Below are 20,068 nucleotides of genomic sequence, written 5' to 3'. Positions count from 1 at the left end.
ATGTCCATGGTTTGACCTTTAAAATGATCCACCCGTATGTGACTGTTGATATCCTCGCGGTTGTTTGATGTGATCATTTATTAATTTTTCGAACAAAACATTATATAATGTTAATTCTAGACCTGAATAATACCAACAGCTATCACACTAATAAACTAACACATATATCTTGTAACAATTTTTAACATAGAAAGTTCGTTTCTATATCAAAATATTCATCCTTTTCTGCTTTTTAGTGGTAATTTTAATTCAACCTATACATTTGTGTGCAAATTGAGGGCGCTAATTATTTATATTTTAGATTTAAATTGGCCAAATAATATGAGCTATACCTTACATTTCATGATAATAAGTTTTTTTTAAATTCCCTTGTCATTTGTTAGTCTGTTTGCTGATGTTCTAATACCATTTTACAAGTGTCTAACCCTTGAAAAGATGCAAACAAGATTTTAGATAAATAGCGCCAGCATTGTTCAACTTTTCTGAAATATGACTTAGTTTTACATGCAACAACCGTGGTGGGATGACATATAAAAACAACAGCATCTCATCCATGGAAGCATAACTATTATGAAATCATTTCTGCCGCGTCTTGATGCTAAATGTAGCACTCATATTAATCAAATCTTGATCAGTTTCCTCATGGAAGAAGAATAGAGCACGAAGTGCGATGGAATTGCAACTCCATTCATCGATGTGAGGTCAGCGATCGTCACGCTTGCAACATGTGGACGTAGATGGCAGCAGCATTTTTCTTTAATTAGCATAAGTCTCCACAGCACTACGCATATTTTTTTTACGTAGCTTTTGTGAGCTTTTAGTACTATCGTGGTGGCAGCAGCATTTTTTCTTTACTTTTCCAATATGGCGCCGCCCATGAATCAATTTGGTGCCTTTTGGCGACGCCATCGGACGCCATTTAAGCGCACAGTAATACACAGGGAAAGCCGACGCTGTCGCCACCTTTTTGTATTGCGCTAGTATATGAGTTGCAACGGCCTGGTTTCCTTATTAGAAAAAAAAGATCTATTTTGGTGAAAATATGTATGTGTGATACAACGTAGCCTTAATGCAAGGCGTAATTACTTTTGAGATTTTTGGTCCTAATGCAAATCCAACATAACAAAACTACTGTTTGTTTAAACATGTCCATGCATCACCTCCTGATAGACTAAGCTATAATATTGTCTTTCCAATACCCGGAATACCATATAAATAAGACCCCCGAGCGCCATCTGCCAAACACATCAGCTATTGCAGAATTATTTCCCTCCATTTGCAATATGGACGGTAAATAATAATATGATAAACCATGCACGCTTAGAGCGCAATACCCTTTATTATAATGGAAAGTGAAACATCCAGGGAGAAAACCGCCGCTGATATTTCAATTAAAATACTGAAAATTATAGAAAATATGCAGTAATCTATAGCAGGATTAAACAACACTTGATTCTACTTTAAACTATTTTGAGTATTTCATTAACTCCCCAGCAAACACAAAACGTTTTCGACATCATTCGCAAAAGGTTACCAGAAAACGTTTAAATGTCGGGTTATATAAAGTGTACAATAATGGTATAAAACGTTTTCATAACATTAAAAAAGACTTTTCATTTTTGCAGAAATTTTGTCACTACTTTTTGTACCAGTTTTGAGTTAATTATTTTATTATTTGAAATTAAAGTATTTTGATCATTTCTAAGAATTTTAGATCATTAAGATAGCACATTCCGTTCAGAAGTTACATGATTCTAAAGGAAATAGGTGATTTTACACTTTTCATCGCAACGCACCATTTTCAAAGATCTATTTTACTACAAATACCTTTTAAGTGAGAATGATATGTTGAAAATCTTGGAAATGTTTTATTTTTTCCTTGCCTATTTCTTTATTCATTATGTATATAAATGATCTAATGAATATTTATTGGTTGAGAGTAATGCCTTTTATATGACGGTAATTTAAATTGTAGTACAAGATGCATTGAGATTAGTAGATTGTGTGGCAGAATGGTTATAGACTGTAGTGTAGACAGTGTCTGTTAGGTTAGACCTTGTAAGAGTTATTAGAGTGGCTCCACAGTATTCCACACTTCAGTGTGGTTTCTGAGTGAAGAATTACTGGTTGACACGAAGCTATGGAGAAAAAGCCCAGGAGAAAAAGAAGTGCAGAGAAGATTTAGAAGACAGTTCCCAAGAAAAAGGAGTATCCCATGTCAAAATTTGATATGGGCAGTTACAGAATGGATCCATCCTAGGTGCTAAGTTCATTCAAGATGGGGCTTCACCTCACACTGACATAGTCGGAAGGCAGAGACTTCAGGAACTATCTTTCTCAAAGTACATGTAATGTAATTTCATGTTATATAGACTAAAATGAGATATTGATTGAGAGTATGTATGCAATAAATAGTTCAAGTGGCAGTGAACCTATTCATCTTGTGTTGTGCAAGTAAAACTTCGATTACGACGATCTTCGTTTAAATGACAATATCTTCCAGATGCATCACCCTATTATCTTCAGATCAATAAGTTAACATATGCTCTTTTCTATTAATAGTAAAAAAAACTATATTAATTAGCAATTTCATATTTTTCATATATTTTTGAAAATGTCACATATCCCGGTACCAATCATTTTGATACACCCTGTATAAATGGTATAAAAACGTTTTAATAACATTCCAAAAACATTTTTGAGAGCTTGGTGCAAATCATTGTAAACAGAATGTTATTTTGGGGTTGAAAAAATATTTTGCAAAAAATGTTTGCCCAAAATATTTACAATAACGTTTTTAAAATGTTTTCATGACCTTTATATAACCCGACATTGAAATGTTATTAAAACGTTTTGTAAAAAATATTTTAAGAACATTTCTGTGTTTGCCTGGTGCAAATATTTTAACATAATGTTATTTTAGTGTTGACAAAATATTTGGCCAAAAATGTTTGCAAAAATAGTTTACAATGACATTTCAAAAACATTTTAAAACGATTTCATGACCTTTATATAACCCGACATTTTAATGTTATTAAAACGTTTTTACCTAAACCAAAACCCAAATATAACTTATTTAAAACGTTTTAAAAATGTTTTTGTGTTTGCTGGGTCGCTGGTTGTTTCTGCTTGTATCGTTGTTCTACTTGAAGTCTAATAGCCCACATTCTCGGAAGATGGCAAAGTGGAGAAAAACACATTATGGAAAGCGAATATTATATGTGACCTGCTACCACGAAATGAGCGCAAAGTCGCAAGTTGGTAGTCTCGAGACGCCCTGGCTACTGTGTTGGTGTTCTTAGTTTTACACGCACCTGTTCAAGCCAAAATTATGTCTGTATGTCCTTTGTGAATGGAGGCACAATGGGCCATTCACGAAGGACATACTACTGGCTTGTACAGAGCTAAACAGATGTGCGGCAAACAAAGAACATTAACTCAGAAGCTTGGATATCTCGAAACTAACAACTTGCGACTTTACGCTCATTTCGTGGTAGCGGATCACGTAGTGTGCTATCTTCAGTAGATGGTAGAGTGTACCAGTAGAGTGTACCAGTGCATGGAAGAATTACCCGCACATACTAGTTCAAAAATAACGTCACAAACAATTTGTTTATAATTTGTACTCCCAATTCCAGAAAAATACAGCACATTGTTTTATGGATTAAAAAATGTTATTCTCTTTTGCCCGAATGAAACATAGCTAAATCCTAATCCTTTATTAAAATAGGACTTTCATTGCCAGTTAAAATTAACTAAAGGATTATGATTTAGCTATGGTTAATTTGGCAAAAGAAAATATACAGGCATCGCACAATAGCACAATTAAACATGAATTTACAAATGGAAACATTACATGCATAGGCAGATATACCAGAGTAAAAACTCCGGACATACCTGCCTGTGCGGGGACTCGAACCCCAGACCTCTCGCTTGTCGGGCGAGCGCTCTTACCACTGAGCTACACAGACTGTCCCTGATAAACAGGACTCAAGTCTGGTACTTATGGATATGAGCAGTCATGCGGGGCAAACAGTACAAACAACACATTACATACCAGTGTACGAGATCAATTAATGATGCTTACCCGCCGGCCTAATATAATCATGCAAACAAGGGAAGAGGCCTACGCATCATACACTGGAACATGGAAACATGGAAACATTACAAACTAGCGCACGAGATCAAATTAATGATGCTTAATCGTATTCTTAATATATCAATATACAGGGGAAAGAAGAATTACGCATCGCACACTAGCACAATTAAACATGAATTTACAAATGGAAACATTACATGCATAGGCAGATATACCAGAGTAAAAACTCCGGACATACCTGCCTGTGCGGGGACTCGAACCCCAGACCTCTCGCTTGTCGGGCGAGCGCTCTTACCACTGAGCTACACAGACTGTCCCTGATAAACAGGACTCAAGTCTGGTACTTATGGATATGAGCAGTCATGCGGGGTAAACAGTACAAACAACACATTACATACCAGTGTACGAGATCAATTAATGATGCTTACCCGCCGGCCTAATATAATCATGCAAACAAGGGAAGAGGCCTACGCATCATACACTGGAACATGGAAACATTCAAACATTACAAACTAGCGCATGAGGCAGCCATTGCACTTACGACTTTCTTGCAATCACAGGACGATCTGATTTATTATTTTTTGCAGGTACTATAATATGAAAGACAGAAATAAAAAAAAGACTAGTTCGCGTCTGACGTCAGGGCAAAGGCACGCCGTGATTGGTTGCCGACCTGCGCCTTTCTTTTCATAAAAAAAGTAAATTCTAGACTCAAATTTCTTTACAGACAGGCAAAGTTTCTTGATCAAAATATCAAGAAAATTTTATGCTCTGCTCTTGTACTTTGTTTGTTTGATTATTCTATATCTTCTTGGCATGCTGGCACACATAAGCAGAGGAGTAAAAGCCTACAAATTGCTCAAAACAAAGTTATTAGATTCATTTTAAATAAGAATTACATGTATCATATTACAGAAGATGATTTTAAAGATCTTAATTTCCTTAACATACAAAATAGGGCAAAACAACTCAGGTTGAACCATGTTTTTGATATTTTTAATGAAGTTGGCCCAGACTATCTTAGTTCAAATTTTACCAGAGTTTCAAACGTGCACCAATACAGTACCAGAAACAGTGCTAAAAATTGTCGTGTTCCAAAATCCACTACAATCACTTCTGGCTCTTTTTATTATAATGCCATTCAGGATTGGGCCAACTTACCAAGTGCAATCAAATCAATTTCTGATAAACCAAGTTTCAAAAAGTCTGTAAAAACTCATCTTTTTAACCAAATTTAGTTTCTAATGATTTTAATCATGTTTAAATACTTTTTTACTTTTAATATTCACTTGTATATATATATATATTTATATAAATGTAATAATATCTGTGTTTATATTTTTTATATATTTATTTGCATGTTTTGGTTTTTATTTATGCTTTTTGCCCTTCTATGTATAAAGGATCCCTTCGGAAATAAGCCTTTGGGCTCAAAGGGCTATCCTGTGATATCTCCTTGCTTTGTTTTTTTTATCTGTATTATATGTTATATATCTTAATGCATTTTATATCTATTTACCTTGTATTGTTGTATCATTGTATGTGCAATATGGAGATACCGAATCAAATCAAATCAAATCAAATCAAAACGGCATTTTCTGTCTAGTTGTCAGAATTTCAGACGCGAACTAGTCTTTTTTTTTTATCTCTGTCTTTCATTTTATGTATCTACTTGGGAGGGAAAATATGTTCAACAGTATACTTTGATCAGTCAGTAATCGGCGGCAAATATTAGGATTTTATCACTACGCCGAAAAAGTAGAATCACGTATAGTTGATCTGTCTGGTATATATTTTGCGTGTTAAAGAAAGTAGCGTAAGTACAGGACTTCAATTAATAATTTGTAATACTTTTGGCGCGATGTCACAAGCCAATTCTCCAAAATAAATAATACTGATATTAATCCGCGATGTGATAAGGCCCGGCAATTTACGAACCAATCAAACTGTAGCTTAATGCTATTTAATGCTCTGCGTGCTAGCCATTGGCTTCGACATAAAATGACCAAGTTTTGAGATATTTTTTTCAAAATATAAAGAGCAATCTGAAGAACTATTGAACTAATACTATATAGGCTTGTTTGTTCTCATTTAAATGCATTTTTCATAGATTCCAAATATGTTCATGAAAATGTTTTTTTTTAATTAGAAAATTGAAACTTGTCTGCACTCGACATCTGCCTGGTGAGAGTTAATATATCTTCAGTGGCGGCACCATGAATTTTTTCGGGGGGAGGGAGGGATGGGGAAGTGAATTTCAGGGGAAATCGACAAATTTTGCGCAAAATTGCCGCAAAATTTGAAATTTACGTAATTTAGGGTTTTACCTCAAAATTGGGGGAATATGGGGGGCGCAAATGACCCCGTAGTGCCGCCACTGTATAATATCTTGTTCAAGATTTTCTAAGAATATAAACAGTGCCGTCGTCATAATTGTACATGAACACGGTACGTTGCTTAATAACAGTTTCTAGTGCACCGGTCTCCAGACTTTGTTGTAGCATGGTATCTAAGGCCGGCCCAAAATTGTCGAGCTTATACCAAAAGTCACCGATGTTGAATATGATGAATCCCCCTTAAAAAGAAAGAAACAAAAAGAAGCACCTTAGTACTAGAAACACAGGGACGGCGCCATTCGGGGATCCCCACCTTCGAAACTAAACTCAAACCCCGTCAGATAAAAAAAATCCCTCTGAAATCCGTAAAAACGTAAAAATAAAGTTAATTTTTTATTACTTCCGTGGTCTGTGCTGTGCGCGTAGTGTACACGAGAGTAATCACAGAGTTGATAAACATTCACGCTGATTGGCTGATCAACGGTCTTGACAACAAGACGGTTTACCCATTGGTGCGTCAGCGCGTAGAAGGGGAGGAGACCTCGCAACTTTTATGCGTACCTGGACCACGGAAGTAATAAAAATAACTTTACAGGTAAATTGGGTAATTTTTGGACAAGTTCGAACACTCGGATAATGCTTGTGGCACATTATAGCGCGGTACAGAATAAAGCATGAACGTGCCTTGCATTGCGTACATACTTAGTACGCTACATGGACGCAACAGGTACGCTCGAGCTTGGCCAAGAATTACTTGTAGTTACATTATCCATTAAGAAAAGTATGTTTTTAAATTCATCATTATCATTTACCTGTGTTACGAGTCGTACTTGACTCAAGGCCAAAATCACCTTTTACCCGAACTCACACGAATGCACAACACAAATACACTGTTTGATTAAGCTAACATAATCTAAGTCTTTAATTGAAAACAATGTATGCTTGGTACATATAACAACAATTACAATAAAATCACACAATCAGTTTTATTCTATAGGTACTTAACCAGCGGTCTTCTTGTTGGTGATTCTAGAGTTCTTGCAATGTTCTGGACGACTGATGTAATATATCCTTATTCACTTGTCCTGCGAAAATCAGCGAAGTCCATAGTACACTTGCATTTATAAATCCTTGCGTATAAAATCCTCATACGAAAATGATGATGCTTCCTCCAATCTCCTTTGCACTGCTATCTCCACAGATATATCTCCTTGCGCTGCTTTCTCCACAAATATATCTCCTCGCGCTGCTTTCTCCAAAAATGGTGTTTCTTTCACCAATCACTCTTTTCCCAGGGAACAGGTTTCTTTAACACAGCTCCGCTGTTTTTTGACAGATGCGTGGCCTTCACAAACCCAGCAAACTCCAGCAATTTGACAGAAGAACTTTTAATCCTTTGATGAGGAAGAGCACTTTTGTGTGCTCGCTGTCTTCTTCGTTGCTGTATTAAAATTAGCTCAATTATTGGCTATATAAACTGGTTAAAATGTACTTCTTTTTTGAAGCACGAAGACCATCACACACATGTGGAGTATCTCAATCTCCCATGGCATTCTGTAAAGTCCCAACAAAAGCCTCCAGCTTTTTATATCAGTACTCATGCAAAAAAACCCATCATCTATTAATAAACCATTACTTCAATCACATTTTCACAACATTGCTGCAATCTTGGGATTTCCCAAGATTAATTATACACATTCACCTTTCACATTACATCACTTCCTGGGGTTTTTTTTCTGACTATGTTGCAATATACTGAACTGGGGATTTCCAAGTTCCAAACATAGATCTGACTTTGTTTACAATAATTTGGGGGAATTCCAAAATGACTTTCCACACCATTATCTTGCACGTACAAGGGGTTTTCCCATCTCATGACTACTTTCAGCTTGTAAACAAAGTTAAATAATTAAATTAAATCAAATTACTCAGGGCACATCACACCCTCCCCTTAAAAGAAGAAAGTTCGAATGTAATGAAAACTTTCTTAAATGTTTTCTTCTTTTACATCAACTTCAACATATTATCAACTTTGAGTATTTAACTCATCATACACAGTGACTACTTGTCACACACAACTTCCCTCTTAAAGGAAATTGTTATTTGTCAGGTTTTATGCAATTCTGGACAGGGCATCAGCCATTACATTGTCTTTTCCCTTAATATGTTTGATGTCCAGATTGTACTCTTGCAAGGTCAAACTCCACCTCACCAGTCTTTGGTTTTTGTTCTTCATCCTGTTGATGAAGGTGAGGGATTGTGATCTGTGAAAACAAGCACAGGGTATACTGTGGTACCCAAATACACATCAAAATGTAGCAATGCTAATAGCAATGCTAGACACTCCTTCTCAATTGTGGAGTAATTTCTCTGGTGCTTGTTGAATTTCCTTGAAAAGTAACAAATGGGGTGATCTATTTGATCTTCACCCTCTTGCATCACAACACCTCCACAACCTATGTCACTGGCATCAACAGTCAACTTGAACTGCTTCTGAAAATCAGGTGCAGTAAGTACTGGTGAACTCATGAGTATTGATTTGACTTTGTGAAAAGCATTTTCACACTGTTCTGACCACATGAATTTGGCATCCTTCTTCAACAAATCAGTCAAAGGACTTGCTATCTCTGAAAAGTTTGGACAGAACTTTCTATAATAGCCAACCATTCCTAGAAATCTCATGAGTGCCTTCTTGTTTACAGGTGTGGGGTATTGCTCAATTGCTTCAACTTTGGCTTTGATAGGTTTCACCTGACCTTGACCTACAACATATCCTAAGTATGTGACTGTGGCATGGCAAAACTCACTTTTTACCAGATTGACTGTCAATTGTACTTCAGACAGCTTCTTAAACAATTGATGGAGTTGTTCCATGTGTTGTTCCCAAGTTTGACTGTAAACAATCAAATCATCTACATACGCTTCACATCCCTCTATGTCTGCCACAATTTGATTTACCATTCTCTGAAATGTTGCGGGTGCGTTTTTCAACCCAAATGGCATAACTTTGTATTGGTAAAGACCAAATGGTGTACAAAAAGCAGAAATCTCTTTGGCACGGTCTGTGAGTGGAACCTGCCAGTACCCTTTCAAAAGGTCAAATTTGCTAACAAATTTTGCATTCCCAATTTTGTCTATGCAATCATCAATTCTTGGAATTGGGTACGAGTCTGTCTTTGAATGAACATTTGCAGCTCTCATGTCTGCGCCCAATCGGTATGAACCATCAGGCTTGGGAACAAGTATACACGGTGAACTCCATTCACTACTACTTGGTTCTATGATATCATTGTCTAGCATATAATTGATCTCATTCTTGAGATGTTCCATTTTCAATGGATTGACTCTGTAAGGATGCTGCTTGATTGGTTTTGTATCACCAACATCTACGTCATGAAATGCAGCATTTGTTCTACTTGGCGTATCAGGAAATATATTGTCAAATTTGTGAATCAAATTTGCAATTTGACTTTGTTGATCTTGAGAAAGATGACCTAACTTTGAGTCCAAATTAGTGAGCACATCAGAATTGTTCAATTTTACATTATACTCTTTGTGCTCCAGCTCTTTATCCTGGTCAAATGTGACATCAGAATTGTCATCTGTCTACATTGGCGATTTTGTCTACATCGGCATGTTTGTCTACATTATCAGCATGTTTTACTGTACACACAGGTTTTGGAATGCCACTGTCACTTCTTTCAACATACTCTTTGAGCATATTTATGTGGCATAACTGCCTGCTCTTGCGTCTACCAGGAGTCTTGATAATATAATCTACTTCACCCACTTCTGACTCTACTTCACATGGGCCATGATATCTGGCTTGTAATGGGTGTCCTGGAATTGGAAACAGTACTAGAACTTTGTCACCTGGTTTGAACACTCTCTCTTTGGCATGTTTATCATACCATTGTTTCATTTTGGCCTGACCCTGTTTCAAGTTTTCTTTGGCAATATCAGTTACTCTGTTAAGCCTATGCTTAAAATTGGAGACATAATCCAACAAATTGATATCTGATTTCTCATTGAGCCACTTTTCTTTCAACAACTTTAAGGGTCCGCGTACTGTGTGTCCAAACACTAACTCAAAAGGACTAAATCCTAAAATCCTAAAGTTTCCTGAACAGCTTCCCTAGCAGCAAACAACAACAAGTGCACTCTCTCATCCCAGTCTCTCTGAAATTCCAAACAATAAGTCCTGATCATGTTTTTCAATGTTTGGTGGAACCTTTCTAGTGCACCTTGTGATTCTGGATGGTAAGCACTTGAGGTATACTGTTCTATACCTAATTGATACATGACCTGCTGAAACACTCCAGAAGTAAAGTTTGATCCTTGGTCTGACTGTATGGACTTGGGGAGCCCCACAAATGTGAAGAACTTGGTTAAAGCTTTCACTATTGTCACTGCTTTAATATTTCTCAAGGGTATGGCTTCAGGAAAGCGTGTTGACGCGCACATAATTGTCAGAAGGTATTGATTACCTGACTTAGTCTTTGGTAGGGGGCCTACACAATCAATAATAACCCTACTAAATGGTTCATCAAAGGCTGGAATTGGCTTCAATGGAGCAGGAGGTATTTTCTGATTTGGCTTCCCTACTACTTGGCATATGTGACATGTTTTGCAATATTCAGAAACATCTTTTCTGAGAGTGGGCCACCAGAAATGTCTCAGAATTCTTTCATGAGTTTTCTTAACACCCAAATGCCCTGCCATGGGACTATCATGTGCTATGTTAATTACCTCAGTGTGGTATACTTTTGGTACCACAATTTGGTGCACTACCTTCCACTCTTCATCGGCAGGTACATCAGGTGGGCGCCATTTTCTCATTAGCACATCATCTTGTTTGTAAAAACACACAGAATTTTGTTCTGCTTCTTCTAGGGTCAATGCCCTTTGATTGATCTCTTTGAGTTCTGGGTCATTTTGCTGCTCCAGAATCAGCTTGTCATGACTTAATGGGTCTCTCATGGTTTCCCCAATTTGTTCATGCTCAGAGGCTGTGTCATTTTTAGGGTATTTTTATCCCCAGGAGAAGGAAGTTTATCTTCTTTCTCATTCAACTTTGACACAAAGTGTCTTCCAAATTGTAGCCTAAGTCATCAATTTGGTTGTCCTCAATTGTTTCTAATGAGGCTTTCTTACTCATTGCCCGTGTCACTGCACATGCAGGAAATATCTCCTTTTCCTCACTATTATCATCCTGCAAACAGGGCTTATCTCAGTGACTATTGGGTCAGGAAAAACCTTCCCCCCTGCCAGATCATTTCCTAGCAACATGGACACTCCCTTGACTGGCAATTCATGTCTAACTCCTATGGTTACCGGACCAGAAACCAAGTCAGATGTCAAGTTTGTGGAGAGGTACATTAAGTATTTCCATCCCAATACCCTGGATCAAAGCATTACCTGCTGAACTATCCTCATTAAAGGACAAAGTTCCTTCCAGAATCATAGACCGTGCACAACACGTATCTCGCACAATCTTAATGGGCTTTGGACTACCATCACACCCTCCCCCTTAAAAGAAGAAAGTTCGAATGTAATGAAAACTTTCTTAAATGTTTTCTTCTTTTACATCAACTTCAACATATTATCAACTTTGAGTATTTAACTCATCATACACAGTGACTACTTGTCACACACAACTTCCCTCTTAAAGGAAATTGTTATTTGTCAGGTTTTATGCAATTCTGGACAGGGCATCAGCCATTACATTGTCTTTTCCCTTAATATGTTTGATGTCCAGATTGTACTCTTGCAAGGTCAAACTCCACCTCACCAGTCTTTGGTTTTTGTTCTTCATCCTGTTGATGAAGGTGAGGGGATTGTGATCTGTGAAAACAAGCACAGGGTATACTGTGGTACCCAAATACACATCAAAATGTAGCAATGCTAATAGCAATGCTAGACACTCCTTCTCAATTGTGGAGTAATTTCTCTGGTGCTTGTTGAATTTCCTTGAAAAGTAACAAATGGGGTGATCTATTTGATCTTCACCCTCTTGCATCACAACACCTCCACAACCTATGTCACTGGCATCAACAGTCAACTTGAACTGCTTCTGAAAATCAGGTGCAGTAAGTACTGGTGAACTCATGAGTATTGATTTGACTTTGTGAAAAGCATTTTCACACTGTTCTGACCACATGAATTTGGCATCCTTCTTCAACAAATCAGTCAAAGGACTTGCTATCTCTGAAAAGTTTGGACAGAACTTTCTATAATAGCCAACCATTCCTAGAAATCTCATGAGTGCCTTCTTGTTTACAGGTGTGGGGTATTGCTCAATTGCTTCAACTTTGGCTTTGATAGGTTTCACCTGACCTTGACCTACAACATATCCTAAGTATGTGACTGTGGCATGGCAAAACTCACTTTTTACCAGATTGACTGTCAATTGTACTTCAGACAGCTTCTTAAACAATTGATGGAGTTGTTCCATGTGTTGTTCCCAAGTTTGACTGTAAACAATCAAATCATCTACATACGCTTCACATCCCTCTATGTCTGCCACAATTTGATTTACCATTCTCTGAAATGTTGCGGGTGCGTTTTTCAACCCAAATGGCATAACTTTGTATTGGTAAAGACCAAATGGTGTACAAAAAGCAGAAATCTCTTTGGCACGGTCTGTGAGTGGAACCTGCCAGTACCCTTTCAAAAGGTCAAATTTGCTAACAAATTTTGCATTCCCAATTTTGTCTATGCAATCATCAATTCTTGGAATTGGGTACGAGTCTGTCTTTGAATGAACATTTGCAGCTCTCATGTCTGCGCCCAATCGGTATGAACCATCAGGCTTGGGAACAAGTATACACGGTGAACTCCATTCACTACTACTTGGTTCTATGATATCATTGTCTAGCATATAATTGATCTCATTCTTGAGATGTTCCATTTTCAATGGATTGACTCTGTAAGGATGCTGCTTGATTGGTTTTGTATCACCAACATCTACGTCATGAAATGCAGCATTTGTTCTACTTGGCGTATCAGGAAATATATTGTCAAATTTGTGAATCAAATTTGCAATTTGACTTTGTTGATCTTGAGAAAGATGACCTAACTTTGAGTCCAAATTAGTGAGCACATCAGAATTGTTCAATTTTACATTATACTCTTTGTGCTCCAGCTCTTTATCCTGGTCAAATGTGACATCAGAATTGTCAATTCTTGTCTTGTCTACATTGGCGATTTTGTCTACATCGGCATGTTTGTCTACATTATCAGCATGTTTTACTGTACACACAGGTTTTGGAATGCCACTGTCACTTCTTTCAACATACTCTTTGAGCATATTTATGTGGCATAACTGCCTGCTCTTGCGTCTACCAGGAGTCTTGATAATATAATCTACTTCACCCACTTCTGACTCTACTTCACATGGGCCATGATATCTGGCTTGTAATGGGTGTCCTGGAATTGGAAACAGTACTAGAACTTTGTCACCTGGTTTGAACACTCTCTCTTTGGCATGTTTATCATACCATTGTTTCATTTTGGCCTGACCCTGTTTCAAGTTTTCTTTGGCAATATCAGTTACTCTGTTAAGCCTATGCTTAAAATTGGAGACATAATCCAACAAATTGATATCTGATTTCTCATTGAGCCACTTTTCTTTCAACAACTTTAAGGGTCCGCGTACTGTGTGTCCAAACACTAACTCAAAAGGACTAAATCCTAAAATCCTAAAGTTTCCTGAACAGCTTCCCTAGCAGCAAACAACAACAAGTGCACTCTCTCATCCCAGTCTCTCTGAAATTCCAAACAATAAGTCCTGATCATGTTTTTCAATGTTTGGTGGAACCTTTCTAGTGCACCTTGTGATTCTGGATGGTAAGCACTTGAGGTATACTGTTCTATACCTAATTGATACATGACCTGCTGAAACACTCCAGAAGTAAAGTTTGATCCTTGGTCTGACTGTATGGACTTGGGGAGCCCCACAAATGTGAAGAACTTGGTTAAAGCTTTCACTATTGTCACTGCTTTAATATTTCTCAAGGGTATGGCTTCAGGAAAGCGTGTTGACGCGCACATAATTGTCAGAAGGTATTGATTACCTGACTTAGTCTTTGGTAGGGGCCTACACAATCAATAATAACCCTACTAAATGGTTCATCAAAGGCTGGAATTGGCTTCAATGGAGCAGGAGGTATTTTCTGATTTGGCTTCCCTACTACTTGGCATATGTGACATGTTTTGCAATATTCAGAAACATCTTTTCTGAGAGTGGGCCACCAGAAATGTCTCAGAATTCTTTCATGAGTTTTCTTAACACCCAAATGCCCTGCCATGGGACTATCATGTGCTATGTTAATTACCTCAGTGTGGTATACTTTTGGTACCACAATTTGGTGCACTACCTTCCACTCTTCATCGGCAGGTACATCAGGTGGGCGCCATTTTCTCATTAGCACATCATCTTGTTTGTAAAAACAGACAGAATTTTGTTCTGCTTCTTCTAGGGTCAATGCCCTTTGATTGATCTCTTTGAGTTCTGGGTCATTTTGCTGCTCCAGAATCAGCTTGTCATGACTTAATGGGTCTCTCATGGTTTCCCCAATTTGTTCATGCTCAGAGGCTGTGTCATTTTTAGGGGTATTTTTATCCCCAGGAGAAGGAAGTTTATCTTCTTTCTCATTCAACTTTGACACAAAAGTGTCTTCCAAATTGTAGCCTAAGTCATCAATTTGGTTGTCCTCAATTGTTTCTAATGAGGCTTTCTTACTCATTGCCCGTGTCACTGCACATGCAGGAAATATCTCCTTTTCCTCACTATTATCATCCTGCAAACAGGGCTTATCTGTGACTATTGGGTCAGGAAAAACCTTCCCCCCTGCCAGATCATTTCCTAGCAACATGGACACTCCCTTGACTGGCAATTCATGTCTAACTCCTATGGTTACCGGACCAGAAACCAAGTCAGATGTCAAGTTTGTGGAGAGGTACATTAAGTATTTCCATCCCAATACCCTGGATCAAAGCATTACCTGCTGAACTATCCTCATTAAAGGACAAAGTTCCTTCCAGAATCATAGACCGTGCACAACACGTATCTCGCACAATCTTAATGGGCTTTGGACTACCATTATCACCAAGTGATACTACTCCCTCTAACACAAATGGTTCAAATTCTTCACACACCTTGTCTGTCTCACCTCCCTTTTGTGGGAATTCTTGTTTCTTGATTTGACTGACTTGTTTCTTTGACCCAAGTGACACTGCACATCCTACAGTATTACTAGCAGTTTGCTGCTGTTTTTGTGCATCTTGTCTGCCTTTTAAGAAATAACACTGGGTCATCGTATGCCCTGGTCTCTTACAATGAGTACAAGTTACTTTGGCTTTAAATTCAGTCCCAAATTTTGCTCTGTTACCTGAACTCCCTGGGGTCCCTCTACCACCAGCACTATGCTGTGAATTAGACTGAGGTTTCACTTCTTGTGTACCACCCTGATTTGCTCTAGGTTGGTTATGGCTGAACCTGTTTGAATAACTTCTGTTATGACTAAATTTACTCCCATTCAATTTGTGAGTTAAGCCATAGTCGTCCGCCATTGTCGCCGCCTCGTTTAGTTTCTTAATTTTGCTAGCGCTTTCATCCAAATGGGTGTTAATGTCAACGTGGACACATTTCTTGAACTCTTCTATAAGAACTAATTGCTTAAGTTGGCTGAAATCATCTTTGACTTCTTTTGAACCAAGCCACCTGTCAAACATTTGTTCTTTTACTCTAGCAAATTCTACATGGGTTTGATCTGCTTGCTTTCTTGAATCTCTGAACTTTTGTCTGTATGCTTCAGGCACCAGCTCATAGGCCTTAAGGACTGCCTGTTTGACTTCTTCATAATTATTACACTTCTCTATTGGTAGAGCTGAGTAAGTTCCCAGGCCTTCCCCACAAAACTACTTTGTAACAGTAGGGTCCAATGCTCTGGAGGCCATTTCAAATTTGTAGCTACCTTTTCAAAATGTTGAAAGTACTCGTCAACTTCTTTCTCTTTGAATTTAGGCACAAGCTTTACATACTTTGTAACATCAAACCCTGACTTTGACTTTGAGGAGAAACTTGATGAGTATTTGTCACCTAGTTTTGCTAACTTCTCTTGTTCAAACTCAATTTCTTTTTCTTTCAAATGTGCTTCCATTTGAATCTTAGCTAGTTTTTTTTTTTTTTCCATATCCAATTTTTGTTTTTCAAGTTCCAATTTTGCTACCTTTTCCTTTTCTTCTGTTTCTAATTTGTGGTGCTCAAGCGCCATCTTTTCTTAGCGTGCTTTTTCTTCCATTTCTAGTTTTTTGTTTTCCATGTCTAGTCTTTCTTGTCTTTCTTTATTTTCCATATCTAATCTTTCTTGTTTTTCTTTATTTTGCATATCTAGCTTTTGCATGTCCAACTGCAATTGCATTTTCATTTTTTCCATTTCCACCTGAACTTCTAGTTCTTTCAACTTAACTGCATCCCCGATTTCAGTTTTGACCTCTTTTCTCTTGTCCAAAATGGATTCCTCAAAATACTCTTCATCAACCAAAACTTCGATCAAGGCATTTTTGATTATTTGTTTTCTGTTGGCTTGCTTTACATCCAATTCATAGTATTTTGCAAATGCTAATAAATCAGGTTTCTTCAACTTATCAAATTTCTCCCAATTTATAGTTTCAAGAAACTCTTCTGCTTTGAACTCTGCCATACTGTACTTTCACTTTTCAGACTCAGTAAATTAATGTCAACTTTTTTTTACAGTGTATAATTCCCGGACGAGCCCCCAATTTTTGTTACGAGTCGTACTTGACTCAAGGCCAAAATCACCTTTTACCCGAACTCACACGAATGCACAACACAAATACACTGTTTGATTAAGCTAACATAATCTAAGTCTTTAATTGAAAACAAAGTATGCTTGGTACATATAACAACAATTACAATAAAATCACACAATCAGTTTTATTCTATAGGTACTTAACCAGCGGTCTTCTTGTTGGTGATTCTAGAGTTCTTGCAATGTTCTGGACGACTGATGTAATATATCCTTATTCACTTGTCCTGCGAAAATCAGCGAAGTCCATAGTACACTTGCATTTATAAATCCTTGCGTATAAAATCCTCATACGAAAATGATGATGCTTCCTCCAATCTCCTTTGCACTGCTATCTCCACAGATATATCTCCTTGCGCTGCTTTCTCCACAAATATATCTCCTCGCGCTGCTTTCTCCAAAAATGGTGTTTCTTTCACCAATCACTCTTTTCCCAGGGAACAGGTTTCTTTAACACAGCTCCGCTGTTTTTTGACAGATGCGTGGCCTTCACAAACCCAGCAAACTCCAGCAATTTGACAGAAGAACTTTTAATCCTTTGATGAGGAAGAGCACTTTTGTGTGCTCGCTGTCTTCTTCGTTGCTGTATTAAAATTAGCTCAATTATTGGCTATATAAACTGGTTAAAATGTACTTCTTTTTTGAAGCACGAAGACCATCACACACATGTGGAGTATCTCAATCTCCCATGGCATTCTGTAAAGTCCCAACAAAAGCCTCCAGCTTTTTATATCAGTACTCATGCAAAAAAAAAACCATCATCTATTAATAAATAATAATAATAATAATAATTTATTTCTTATATAGCGCAGTACAATAAAATATCTCAAAGCGCTTTACAATAAACATGATAATAACACATTATACAAATTTAAACATGGAAAGCAAATATATAAATTACACTGGTTAAAAAGTATGCACATATTTAAAAACCAATTAACATGATTAAGAACAATAATTAAAACCTACATGTATACCAAAACACTGCAAAAAGATAAGCTAACATTGCACATTTAACGAGCGCAAGTACACTGAAACAAACCAAAAAAATTATGTGCAAGGTAAAGCTTAAGTAATCATTTAAAAATACAGCATAATTAATTACACATGAAAAAAACCAGTATCAAAACGCAGGGAACCAAACTGCGGAGGCAAAGACAATTAAAAAGTCGATGCGCAACGAAGGATCAAAAATGTAAACCAAAAAAGGCTCCTATGAATTATTAAAAGCAATTTTAAACAAATGTGTTTTGAGCTGACTTTTGAAGTGTGCAAGAGATGAAGAAGATTTAATGTGAGCCGGCAGTTTATTCCACAGAAGGGTGCAGCATTACAGAAAGCCCGCTCGCCATAAAATTGAGTTTACCCCTTGCTGGTAGACGGAGTAGGTTTTGTGACGCAGAGCGCAGAGATCGGCCAGGATTGTATGTGATTAAAAGATCGGTAATATAAGATGGAGCAAGATCATTTAACGCTTTAAAAGTGATAAGCAATATCTTGAACTCAATACGGTACACAACAGGGAGCCAGTGGAGATCGAAAAGCACTGGCGTAATGTGATCGCGATATTTGACCCTTGACACCAATCTAGCCGCAGAATTTTGAATTCGCTGCAGCTTGGCAATGTCACACTGAGGAAGACCAAATAAAAGACTATTACAGCAATCCAATCGCGAAGACACGAAAGCATGAACTAACCGTTCTGTTGCGTTTTGGTCAAGATATTTGCGAATCTTACCTATCCTGTAAATGGCAAAGGAGGCAGCCTTAGACACATTTTTAAGGTGATCTTTCATATCAAGGCTCTCATCAATGACCACACCAAGATCACGCGCTGCTTTTGATGCACTAATGGCTGAGTCTCCAATGGCAAGAGGTGGCAAAGAAGGTCTATTTATAAAACGAGAACAAAGATGGATAACTTCCGTTTTAGAGTCATTTAGCATTAACTTATTGCACACAGCCCATGCTTTGATATCAGACAAACCATTACTTCAATCACATTTTCACAACATTGTTGCAATCTTGGGATTTCCCAAGATTAATTATACGTACACATTCACCTTTCACATTACATCACTTCCTGGGTTTTTTTTCTGACTATGTTGCAATATACTGAACTGGGGATTTCCAAGTTCCAAACATAGATCTGACTTTGTTTACAATAATTTGGGGGAATTCCAAAATGACTTTCCACACCATTATCTTGCACGTACAAGGGGGTTTCCCATCTCATGAAATACTTTCAGCTTGTAAACAAAGTTAAATAATTAAATTAAATCAAATTACTCAGGGCACATCACACCTGGTTTTACAATACGTATTATCTCGGGGAATGCGTCAGCCTGAATGTGACCTGTGCAGACGCCTCCACCGATTACAACACAATCATAGCTTCCTATTGAAAAACAAACAGATAAACATGATCTATTGATAATAAAAATGATTCAGTCCCTCGGATCTATTTTACTGATTTTCCTTAAATCCGCCGCTGATTATTTCCCGCCAAAATGTTCATATATTTATGTGTTTCTTTTGAATGGTTTGTTTCCATATTCCTAAGTATTGGGCTATTCCAGAAAATAGATGCACACCCCCTTTATAAGGAGTTCGGATATCCGGACTTTTTGTTCAGTCGTGACTGTTAGATATCTAGACTTTTAAAGTGCCCAAAGGCAAAAAAATCCGGCAGAAAAATGGTTCAAAAACAGAAATCCTCATTTTGAGAGATCATTTTCAACATTTCCGTGATTTTTCCTTCATTTTATTGAATTTCCAAGCTTTTTCCAGTAACATTGGCA

This window comes from Amphiura filiformis, chromosome 19 (assembly GCF_039555335.1).
Source record: "Amphiura filiformis chromosome 19, Afil_fr2py, whole genome shotgun sequence".
Taxonomy (NCBI): Eukaryota; Metazoa; Echinodermata; class Ophiuroidea; order Amphilepidida; family Amphiuridae; genus Amphiura; species Amphiura filiformis.
Note: the sequence above shows the minus strand (reverse complement) of the source record.